Raw genomic sequence first — 12,471 nt, 5'->3', positions numbered from 1 at the left:
AAATGTTTAATCAAGGTCATTCTTTGTTTCTTTCTATCTTGCTTCCTCTTGGACTGAACATTTACCATTTTATAGATTGATGTTACCAGTGCTTAGTACACCCTGAAAAATGTATTTTGCTAAGGCCTTCAAAAGCCATCTTTCACCTTAAGTATAGCTGTAATTAGGAAAAAAGAAACGAACAAGCTGAAATCTCTAGCTCTAACCTTGACCCCAATAAGTCACTGCCAAAAATTACCACTAACCCAGCAAAGAATTCACCTTAAAACATGCAAAGGTTGTTATGATGTCACTAAAGCTAAATACCATTCTTACAGTCAAATGTACCAAAAATAAAAGCCACAAACTGATTCAAAGTATCATAAAGAGGAAGCAGATTACACTATTAGCAACCTGATCTAACTTAAAAATTGACCTTACTCTGAGTGGGGGAAAATTGGACCAGATAATCTCCAGCAGTCCTTTCTAAATTAAGGAATTCCACTAGTACACCAGTATATCAGAATTCTTTCTAGTATCAAAATTAGCAAGTCCTTAACATTCCAGGAACAGCTTCAGCTGTCTTTCATGACTGAATTTATCTCCATACTTAAAAAGCTGACGTTAAGTTTGGGTTAAGTAATACATATCGTTTATTCCAAGAGAAAAACAAAGCAAAGATCAAGCTTTGTGGATTTATCACAATGTAAACCCAGTAAAGTAAGTCCTTCCTACCTTCCCATTTGGCTGACTTTGCAGGTTTATCTAGAACTAAAACAAACGTATCTAGTCCTTATGTTTTATCTTGGGACAACTAACACTTGTTAGCTACCCCTGAGTAAAAAAGTCATACCTTTTTCTCTGAAAGTAAGTCCCTTGTGTGTCCAAGTCACAGATCCTTTCACTCTACACGTGCTTGATTCTCTGATAAGAAATACTAACTATACGGACTTTGCCTTTAAAGGTAAAGAGCCTTATGGAAGGACAATCAGTTTCTACCCGCCCTGCCTCTCCGCTCTAAGTACAAGTTAATAAATGACATTGAATTACCAAGCTTATATGCACCCCAACATTATGCTGGAACTTGTCGCAACACGAAAGCCCAGAAAAAAATATATAAAGGAGCATTTAGTCTGTACACCAATGGCAATAATATTGCTGTTCAAGCACAGTGCCCAGAAAATACAATTTCTGCATGTAGATAACTTGGTCCTTTAGCCTTTACGCACAAACACATCCTGTTTCTGACCTGTGCTGCCTGTGAACGCAACAGCAATTACTGTAAAAGGATGTTCACGGAGCTACGTTGGAAGCATCCTCAAAAGCCGGAGCAGAGACAGAACAGCCGTTTTCTGAACAAGAGGTGTGAGTCTTGGGAAGCAGGCCAGGCTTTCAGGTGCAGCTTGGGCTTCCTGCCTCACACTGCTGAAGGTGCCCAGACCAGACTGAAACCTTTCCACATACAGGCTCTGCGCACTTGAACTGCAAGTAAAAGGAGGTCAGACTTCAGCTTATCGTCTCTCCAGCCAACCACCCGAAGCTGCTCGGCAGGTTTTTGATGGCCTTTCACCTTTGGAACAACTTGCTCCAGCTAACCAGCCTCTGCTGAAATTTAACCACCACAGCACAACACGCAAAAGGTAAAGCCAACTGATCTAATACAGTAAAATGGAGCACTTTGGGGGTGCTCTGGCAAATTTAGGTGGGATAATCTGCAGCAGGTTGCTGCTCTGGGCCACACCTCCATGGAAATGTTTATCCTGATCTTCCAGAAAAGAAAGCTGCTCAACTTCTTCAGATTAAACCACATCTCAAAGAACAGACGTTTGCATCCTCAGATGCACAGCTGGCATCTGGCACAAAGACTCAAGGCCATCTTCAGGGTTCTTTGAGCAAAAACAGTCCCTTAATCCTCAGAGACTGAACTCTTCAGTGACAGGTTACAGGTTTGCTTTAGCTGATCAAACATAAGCACCTTTTCTTGTATGGCTCTTTGTGGCCCAAACTCATCATCTCTTGTTGACAAACCCGTAGAGCACCGCCCAGCTCTGCACAGGCCATAAAGCCGCAGGGCATTGTGAAGAACGTCATCGAGAGAAGCACACAAACAACGAGGAAAACCTCCCAATAAATGTTCACACCAAAACCTGGCAGATCTATTTCAAATCTCTCCCCCAACTTCTATTTTGCATTCATGCCTTCCGAAAGCCACCCAGGGGGCCAATCAGCAGCATCTCAGGAGCTGATGCCACAGATGGTCCTACTGCCCTCACCCACCTCCCCGCTCCTTTATATTTCCTGCCTGGTCTATCGACCCACATCCCCAATTTCTGCTTAGATTGCAAACCCTTTCAAAGCCCTCTTCTTTTTCTGCACATCTCCATGCCCACAATTAATATTTCTATGGGATAGGACACAAATAAGCTCACACTGGGAGAGAAAACTCCTAAAACTTCAGCTGACAGAGCAGGTCAGATCTTACATTCACTTTGCTTGGTTTCACTTTCTTGTTTGGCATGCCCCACAAGAGAAAGATGCCAGTGAAGTGGTATTTGGAGCACAATCCACACAGCAGCAGTGCCAGGTATCCTCATCTCTATTTGTCCAATAACCCTTGTGCATAACGAGGCACAACCAAGAAAGATACTGAGTCCAACCTAGATATCACAGGTTTGGTTTTAAGGAAAAAAAAGAAAAAGAAAAAAAAATGTACAGCACAGGTGTTTGTTTTTACATATCTGTTGACAAGACTAAACACATGGGACTTCTAACTAAATTCAACCAGAAGATGCTTAGTAAGCACTAGCAGTGCATCACACAATAAAAACTCATAGCTGAGAACAAGTTATAATCAAGTTTTTGTTGTTGTTGTTGTTTTTTAAAAAGGAGAGAAGGGAAAAAGCCATCCATCTTAATAGTAAGATACTAAAGAATCTGGGAGGGAGACACATTTTAAAAAATAATTAATCCCACATTCACAGCAAGAATCATAAAATATCAAGCTGGAGAAACTATCAGTAGGAAATAAACACCAGTCACTCAAAACAAATAAAAAAAAAAAACCCTAGTGCTACTGCGGTTGCAGAAAATGTCACGTCTCCAGCACATTCTTAGTTTTTATGGTGTTCAGGTTTTTTCTTAATTTAAAATTTGAAGAAAGCTGCTGCTTCTCACAGGTATCTTCAAGGAAATGTCTTTGCTTCCCACAGAAAATGTATGCCACTGCTAACAAACACAATCACTTAAAATAATACATTTAGCATTCTAGATTACTAAATCATAAGCTTATTCTCCAGCAGCTTCTTAAAAAAAAAAAAAAAAAAAGCTTATTTCCATTAAGGTATTAGCTAACAACACACTGAAACCCCATTCAATTCTATTTCCAATTACTAGTAAATAGTTCACTCTCCAGACACCTTCACAGGAAGCAGTGCTATACTCTTCTGTCCAAATTATACAGTCAATTCTGACCTCTGATACTCAGACACACACTGTTTGAAGCCCATAGGATTTTTGCCTATTGATCTCAGTATAAAATTGAGCCCCCAGGTATAAAATCCACTCTTCAATATAGTCAAACATTTCTTTATTTCTGTCTCTTACCAGAGTTATCTTCTTGTCCCACTCACTGGAGATGTATTTATTTATTAGAAACAATAAGGATGGGAGATGAAGCACTTTACCTCTCCCAGAGGGCAGCCATTAAAAAACAATTCTTGTAACGAACACTACTCATTATACACTTCATGGAATTATGAGAACAAAACTTGCATGGAAAGGAACCAAATATGGATTTTTGCTATAAGCATTGAGGAGCCTCATGTTGTAGCAAGAACTTAAGAGAAGTCCTGTATGTAAATATCTTAGGTGTTTCCTTTTGTGACCAAACACATCCTCTCTCAGCCTGCAATATGACCCTTCATATTGATCACTGTTTTATACAGTAATCAAAGTATGCCTTTTCTTCAGGTTCAGTCAGCCTGGTTTTTATTCATCAAAAATCACTTCATACTTGTGCAGTAGTCTTTATTCCCTAATTTCTTTCCTATGAAATCTGTCTGTTCCACTGCCTTTTTAACAATTCATAACTGGTATTTGTCACAGGTAACCACAGCAGCTGAAGATTAAGCAGTTAGTAAGGTGCACCTTTGCTGGCATTTCAGATAAATTCAGTTCACAGAAAGCTAATTTTACGCTTACTTCCATTCTTCTCACTTAAGAAATACGGATCATGTTGCATTTTAAAGCAGTGAGTGATGAGAAAAAGATTGCTTTGTCATTTCTGTAGTGCTGGACTCTAATTTTGAACCAACTATGATCTTACTTTCTACATTACTATACAGGCATAACAATTGTACAGTATCCTTATGTACTACGTATATATATATATATATGGATATATGCTAGATGTCCAAATACACTAAAAGGTACAAATACCAAATGCAAGGATTTTTTTCAGGATTTCATTTTTTAGGGAATATAAATGCACAGTCAAAACAAATAGAAAAGATTAACACTGCTGAAAGTGGAGTTCCTCCAACAGTATTATTAGGAAAACTCAATGACTACAGTAAAGACCTATGTACCGTATGAACATAAGCCAAAAAGTTTCCCGTCCCTGTAATCTGTCATCTTCTTCCTGAAAAAGAAATAAGCAAAAAAAAAAAGCAGTAATTGATGAATTGCGGGTGAAAAGGAGGAATGGAGAGCACTTTTTCTGACCATAAATAAGGAATTTCTGTACAGAGCCCTTTTTCCCCCCCCCTATTTTTGACAAATTTAGGAATTTAAAATTCAGGCCTTGATTGTTCCTGAATGGAATCACAGAATCACCAGGGATGGAGAAGACCTCTAAGATCATCCAGTCCGACCGTCCTCCTAGCATCAATATTTCCCATTAAACCGTGTCCCTCAATAAATCATCTAAACGTTTCTTAACACCTCCAGGGGCGGTGACTCCACCACCTCCCTGGGCAGCCCTTTCCAGTGCCTGACCACTCTCTCAGAAAAGTAGTACTTCCTAATGTCCGGCCTAAATCTCCCCTGGTGCAACTTGAGGCCATTCCCTCTTCTCCTATCACTGGTTACATGGGAGAAGAGGCTGACCACCACCACATCACATAAAATAAAAATAAATAAAAATAAAAATAAACTGTGACAACTATAAAAAGTGTCACAACTGGAACAAGGGAAGAAACCACCTGATCAGTTACTCAGTTTGACCGCAGTGAAGAGTCAGCTCTTTGTGGTTAAATAAATATGGTCTTTTCGCACAGATGCCTAACAAAGCCTATAGAGGTCTTAAACATTGTATTCAAACAGGTCGATTCAATGTTTTACCAGACTGTTTCAAAAACATTTGCTGGTATTAAATAACTTTTATCATTGAGAACAATGCAAAGAAAGCATTACATTATCAAGCAATATTTGTCAGATTACATCTGGATTATTACCATCTACTACAGCTGTACACTGAAAACAGAGACTTCACATTCTTGGTTTTGAAAGCTTCTTTAAGTAACTCTGGCCATAAGCCACCACTATTGGAGTTCTTGTAGAGGCAACATCTTGAGCACCATAGCCCCTTCAGATATACTCTCTGACACTACAGTAAAATAGCACCTTCCCTCCAGAGTTACAGAAAATGATTAAAACACATCTGATTACAACTATATCTCAGCAGCAACTTGTGAAATGCCCACGCAAACAGAGACATTTCTTCCAGAGACTGTGTACATTTGGCCATTTACATGACAGCTCTTAGTACTAGTACTGCAGCCATACCTTGACTGATACTGGTCTCACTGTCACTATGCATCACACACATGGTTAGAGTTAATAACCTGATAAACCAGATACACAAAGGCTGTGAGAAAAAAAAAAAAAAAGAGGGGTGGGGATTTGGCCTGGAGAGGTGAAGCATGCTATTCAAATTCATGGTGCAAATCTGTGATACAAATAAGAATAATAGTCAGATCTCTGGAGTCTTCCCATGGACCACTGATCTTTAAAGATCAATATCTGACTGATCTGCAAGGCGGATAAAAGGAAGCACATCTGTTGTGTGTTTCCGACTCCAGCACTGTGGCTATAAATAGAGCAGCTCTCTCAAAACAGAGTTATCTTATTGATAGAGGAGTTACAAAGTCAAGAGTGATTCAAGCAGTAATTTTAAGCTTGTACAAAGGCTAACCAGATGTAAACAACTAAAAAATGCCTATGGATATCATGCTCATTTTGAAAACTATTTACTGAGCAATCTTAAATATAAATACAGGACTTCCTAAGTCCTTTCAAGTCTAAACAAACAAAGAAAAAGATAAGGAGAAAGAAACAATGTGGTCTCCTGTCCCACTTTTCATCCTGAGAGCTGCACTACTGAAGCCAGGGGCTAGGTAAAACTTCAAAACCCAAAGCTTCCCCGTTCTTCTTCTCCTTTCAGGAAGCCAAGAAGCACTGCAAGGTGCAAAGCCTTCTTACCTGAATTAACCAAAAAAGCCTTAATCTGGCAGCTGCGGCAGCTGCCTGGCTGGAGCTCCTTGTTCTTGGCTGGGACACTGGCTTCAGAAATGACCTGCAGCCCTTCCCACAGCCACTGCAACCTACTTATGAGGCATCCTGATCCTTCACAGTTTCAAGGCAGAGCTACAGCCCAATGACCAGGCACGAGGATAATGAAAGGCTTTGATTCTGAGGATTCTCTTTATTTTAATTGGTTTCAACCTAATCTTAAAGAAATTTCTTTCTGTCGCACTGCTCCTTTGCCAAGTATTGAGAGCTTTGCAGTGCAGCTGTGAGCATATTTCAAAGCCCTCTGTCAAAGAAGTATCAAATTGTAATTGATATGCTCATCAAAGCAGGCTGTTCCAAAGTAACTGTATTTTGCATAAAGCCATGGAGCGCTGACACTACCTAAGTTAAAAAAAAAAAAAAAAGTAAACGACTTTAATGCTTCATATGGATCAATATGCATTAAAAAGATTCTTCCTATTTCACAGAAAGCTAAAACCTCCTGGCAAGCAAAAGTCCCTTTCTCCAGCTTTCATGAGCAGCAGGTAACCCTTTAGCAATACCTAATGAGACCCAAGCCTGGAAATTTGATGTCCAGCACAATGCTCAGATATTTCTCACCTCTTTTAAAGTATTTTGTAACTTTTAGAAGGTACTACAGAAACTTCAGTCTGAGCATAAATTCTGCTTTTCTTATAGCACTTAAATCTTGTCATTCGTTGCAACAACTGCATCCTTTCCTTCCTACCTTTTCAAATATTTATTCTTTCCATGATTGACTGCAAACTCTCTGCAATCCAGAATTTTCAAAAAAGTCATAAAGGACACACAAAGTTAACAGTAACAAAGCTAACAGTAACAAACCAATACAAATTCTAGTAGTTTTGGTGAACTGACATGCTCCTTTTTCACAACTGAAATGTTTTCTTATAGCTTTTTTGTGACCTTATGGGACATTCTGAATGTTAATTGCGATCAAACTTGCCCAAATCCCCCTTAAGCTCCAAAGAAAAGTAAGAAATGAGGCAAAGTTCTCTTCTCCTTCCAAATGGCATACAAAGTGACTGCAAAGATGGTGTAAAACACTGCCAACCTTATAAGTGAGCATAAAAAGCACTGAGCAAGGAGAATCAGGTCTCCTAGGGCTTCTTGTCATACCATCAACTGAGGTTAATACCTACTAAAACTACTGTAGAGTTTAAAAAAAAAATCAACCAAACAAAACACCACTACATACACTGGCATTTTAAACACCTCCATGAATAATACAAGCAAAACAGGGCAAAGTTAGGGCTGCCAGATTATATGTCTAAAAACAATATATATATACACACTACTATGACTATTCTGCTTTCAGTCATGTCCTTATTACTATTTAAATAAGATTTTTACCCTAGTCAACATGACCTTTCTCCCTCCCTTCCCAACCCCAACCTGTAACTGCAGAAAATATGAAGGAAACGGCAAAGACTGAGAATATTACACGTAATATTTATTCCATTACACCAAAGACAGGAGATCGCAGATACGACAACAAAAGCTAATCCTTCTGTAGCATATATGTAGCACTTCTAAGAAGGTTATAATATTTCATGGCATTTCGTTTAATAGGACATCTTGTTCCTACAGAGTCACTTAGACTCCACCTATTTTCTACTTATGATTAGGTAAATTATAATTACGGTGAGCTGATACACATACACACCCTATTCAAAATGGTGTTACAGATCATTGCCCTCTCTGTACATATACATGAGATAATTTATTAGTCAGAACATTTGCAAAGAAGTTATTTGATATAACAGTCCAGATTGCTTAAGAATAAACATAATCTTATTCCACTCTCCAAAAGAGGAGAACTAAAACTCAGGATTGACAACCACAGCCATGAAGCCTGTACCCCCCAAAACTGACTGGACTAGTTGTATTTCTTTGTTTTTGGGGTGCCTGTTGCATTCGTATGTCTGTGCTGTTAAAAATTCTCAGTGCGTGCTTTTAGCTTTATTCTTCAGACATAAAAATAAAGAAGCCTGCTTATTTCTTTTAGTAGAAGATGAGTCTCATGGTACTCAGTTTTGAGCTTTAAGTAGAAGAGATCATGTATTAACAGGCACGCAATATTATCAACCATCAGCTTAACTGAGAAGTAGTACCAGAAGCCATGTTTTTGGTTTTACTTCTGCTTGGACAAAATGAGGTAGACTGTACTGTTCCAGGTTCTGCCACTCTAACCCACTTAATTCTCATACTACTCAAATTAAGACACTGAAAGCTTTGAAAAATGTATTCTTATTTTTTGCCCACACATAGAAATTTTTTGTTTGAAAGCATACACTTTAGAAAGGAAAATAACAATTGCTGGAAATCCAAATCCACCACAGAGGAAAACAAGCAGATGAGGGCAGCTAGGTGACCAGCACATACAAAGTCACACCACTGGCAACATTTTAGAAGCACCTCAGCAACTTGTGAGCACTTTCAGAGGAGCTGGAAATCATTACAGAAGCTTGAGTTCCACTGAATGAAAACAGAAGTTAGTCTCCAAACTCAACATTCAGTATATTTCCTTTCCACACAATTCTGTGTTTAAAACTCCAGTTGTAACCAAAACATATTGCACATGGCTAGGAAAACAAGGAAAAGAATGGTCCCATGTGAATAACCTCTGTCCTATTTTTGGCTCTGTCCCTTGATGAGTTACCTGCTTTTCTCATTCCTTATAAATGCCTTCCACATCATCTGTTTCCATGTGGACATTTTTTGTTTCCTTCTGCAGTTTTAATTCTTTTATTCTCCACAATTAATATCAATTAAAAATATACATGCAAAGTATGTTCTCTATAACAACTCTCATGCTGCTTATTGGAAAAATATTCAAATACATCATATATGTTTTTAAAGTACCCTTTTTTTTGTAAACTCCTGAGAGAATCACTGGAACTAATCTCACAAAGAAGAGAATAAAACCTGTGTGAGATTATTTTGGACCCTACAAATATCAAAGAACATCAAGTAGAAAGTGAAATAGATATAGTATTTGTAATTCCATTACTGAGAGACACCGAGAAGGATGATTTAAATAATTTATTTTTCTTTTCACAGTGGGAAAAAAAAAATAAGAATGTCAACAAAGACTGATTTAAGCTATCGTGGCAAATGCCACAGCCATCTAGTAAAGTACAGTCACAGCCATGAAATGATATTGGAGACACTTTTGTGCCTCTAAAAGCAATTAGCTCTCTAAAAGCATTAGCTCTTACCATGTTAAAGGACCTACTAATTAGACCTATAACCCTGTTAGTTACTAATGTAAGGCCTACAGCACAATTCAGTAATTTTGTTTGTGCTTGAAGGAAGTTGGCACACATTCATAGTCAATTTATTACAGTGTAATCCTTACATTCAGAATAAATTGTAAATGAATTTGTATAAGCATTCCTAAACAGCAGGCATGAAAATCCCCGCAAGAGTCTCAAGACATTTTGTAAGGAAACTGTTCTCATTACCCAAACAAACCAACAAAGACCCACTAAGACCAAGTAGAGAAATGCTTTCACACACGCTGGAAGAGACAGGAGGGTAGGAAGCGGAGCCGCCTACAGAAAGAGCTGCGGAAGGAACCACACCAATTCAAGGGCCCAGTAGAGACACATAATCTAGTGGTAGGTTGGGTTCAAGAATCAGGCAAATGTTTGCAACAGTGACTCCTAGGCCAAAGGATGTCAGCTTGAGATGAGGTCAGTGATCTCATCTGTTCTTGGAGGAGCTGACACAAAGAAAAGCTGTGTACATTGCTGCACATGAGAGAAATGGCCACAAGTTGCACCAGGGGAGATTTAGATTAGATATAAGGAAAAACTTTTTCTTTTGTAGTCAGGCACTGGAATGGCCTGCCCAGGGAGGTGGTAGAGTCACCGCCCCTGGCAGTGTTCAAGAGGCATCTGGATGAGGTGCTACAAGATACTACTTAGTAGCTTAGCGGGTAGTAATGGTGATAGGTAGACAGCTAGATTAGATGACCTTGTAGGTCCTTCCCAACCTTGTGATTCTATGATTCTATGAAATCTGCTCTGTGCCATGCTGAAAGAGCCACAGCAAAGGCAATGCAGGCTTGCCCTAATCCAAGTATGTCCTTCACACAGCCCCACCCCAAAGACTCACCACAGAAAAGAGACAGCAGAAAAATCCAGGTACCTCAGCAGAAGAAAAGAGATTGAAAGTGGCACCCACACACAATTCTTACATTTTATCTTCGAGGGCAACTACTAACACCATGACTCTGCAGAGCCTTTGCAACTTCTCCTTTCCTACAAAATCCCTTTTTCTATGCTAAGATTCCCAGGGAATATCTGTTCCAGATAAACTGTTGGCAGGTCTCTCTGTTACATGGACTAATGAGCACTTCCAAAGGCTCAGTGTCCTATGACCCAGCAGGAACCCCATTAAATAAAACAAAACTACTCTAATATACTCCTTCCCACCTCATATTTCTGGTAGTCTTTACATGTCAGTAGACAAATACGGAAGCAGGAAGCTACTTAGAAGCACAGATTCTGTCCTCCTTCTGCCTTTGCTACCATCAGTGTGTTCTCCAAACACTGGCAGAAAAGATATAAAAATGTTATTTTTTTCAACCAAGCTCCCTGCAAAGCTTTAGTGGTTCTTCTATGAATAAAAATATCTCTTCATTTACAAAGTAAGTATACAGATGTACAGCTACCAATTTGAATGTACAAATGCTTTCATGTGCAAGTTTGGAAACTAGCAGTAGCCCTGTCATAAAAGCTTGGTCTGTAATTTAAGAGCTCCAGCTGCTCAGTTGTTTCACAGCTTAGAAAGACTTTCCACAAGCGATGGAAATGACCTCTAATCCAGTATGGAGGTGACACTGTAGAAGAAATGACAGGTTTTCCTATGTTGGGTTCTCGAGGAACAATGGGGAGTAATTAGTCAGAGTAATTAATCTGTTCTCAGTTTGGGTCTCCCTTACTATGATGCCTAGCCACTTAATGACTACCACAGCTGTGCTGCCAACAAAGTCTGGGCATTAGGTCTTCAACACAGTGACAGAACTTCCCACGGCAAGGAATAAAAAGAAGTTTTGCCTTGTTCCAGAAGAGGAGAAAAACAACGAGAACATAACACAAAGTAAAGAATAAAGGCAAAAACAGAAAAGGAACACTTGAAAAGAAGAAAGAGCAAACAGAAAACATGCAAAGTAAACAACCAATTATTTAATAGAACTAAGTGTTCAAAATAAAAAACGAATCCTACAAAACAATCCCATATGTTAGTTGATCTAGAATTTTATTCATGTAACCCTAGTTTTTCTTGTTTCCTCCAACAGTTGTTATATGTTGTTTTTCTTTACTCTTAAATCTGATTCTTGTTTGGAGCAAGCAGTCTCCTCCAGGTGGGTACAGCAAGTTCATCAAAACTGAACACCATCACAGAAGACTGTTGTCACATTTTAAGAATGCAAGAGGAAACAGTCAAAACTAGACAGAAAGGGAAGGCTGATGGTCACAGCATGCAAAGGCTGCTTGCTCTGCAGCTGAAAAAAAAATGAGAAAAAAGTGTTTTAAGAATTATGGAAACTAAAGAAAATAAATGAGCAGAAGAAAGAGCTCTTACTGTACACTAAACTAAATTCATCAAAACGAAGACATAAAGCTGCAAGAATCCTGGGGCTTAAGTAGTGCTATTAAAAAAAAAATCAGTAATGTTTTAGATTTATAAATTACTGAAATGATAATTCTTAATAGAAATTATTTAGGAAAGTTGCTTCTTTTTCCTTCCTAACAAACACTCCTTTCTTTACCAGCATCTTACAAACATGAGAGAGAACAGTTTCTAAACCACCATATAGGTAGTTCATATGTTTTTTCAGGTAATATCATTCTCCATGTTGTTGTTCTAAGAAGTTGCCAGTCTATTTCACAAGATGGCAATCAATTATATAAAGCAATACTGTAACAAAAC

The 12,471-nt window shown here is 38.6% G+C and overlaps 1 protein-coding gene across 4 annotated transcripts in view; it reads right to left on the bottom strand.

Moving 5' to 3' along the window:
- The window catches only part of ARHGAP18 (Rho GTPase activating protein 18), an 85,143-nt gene that overhangs the window by 37,306 nt on the left and 35,366 nt on the right, over positions 1-12,471 (bottom strand). Inside the window, exon 1 of one of the 4 annotated variants that reach the window (XM_021391153.1) lies at positions 833-852. The exons of the other annotated variants lie outside the window; for them this stretch is intronic. The gene's annotated coding sequence lies outside the window, so the exon portion shown is untranslated. Of the gene's footprint in view, positions 1-832; positions 853-12,471 lie in introns of those variants that run through there. 4 annotated transcript variants of the gene reach the window in all.

The sequence above is a fragment of the Numida meleagris genome, chromosome 3 (assembly GCF_002078875.1).
Source record: "Numida meleagris isolate 19003 breed g44 Domestic line chromosome 3, NumMel1.0, whole genome shotgun sequence".
Lineage (NCBI taxonomy): Eukaryota > Metazoa > Chordata > Aves > Galliformes > Numididae > Numida > Numida meleagris.
The sequence above is the reverse complement of the archived record's forward strand: the minus strand, read 5'-3'. Positions and strand labels throughout refer to the sequence as shown.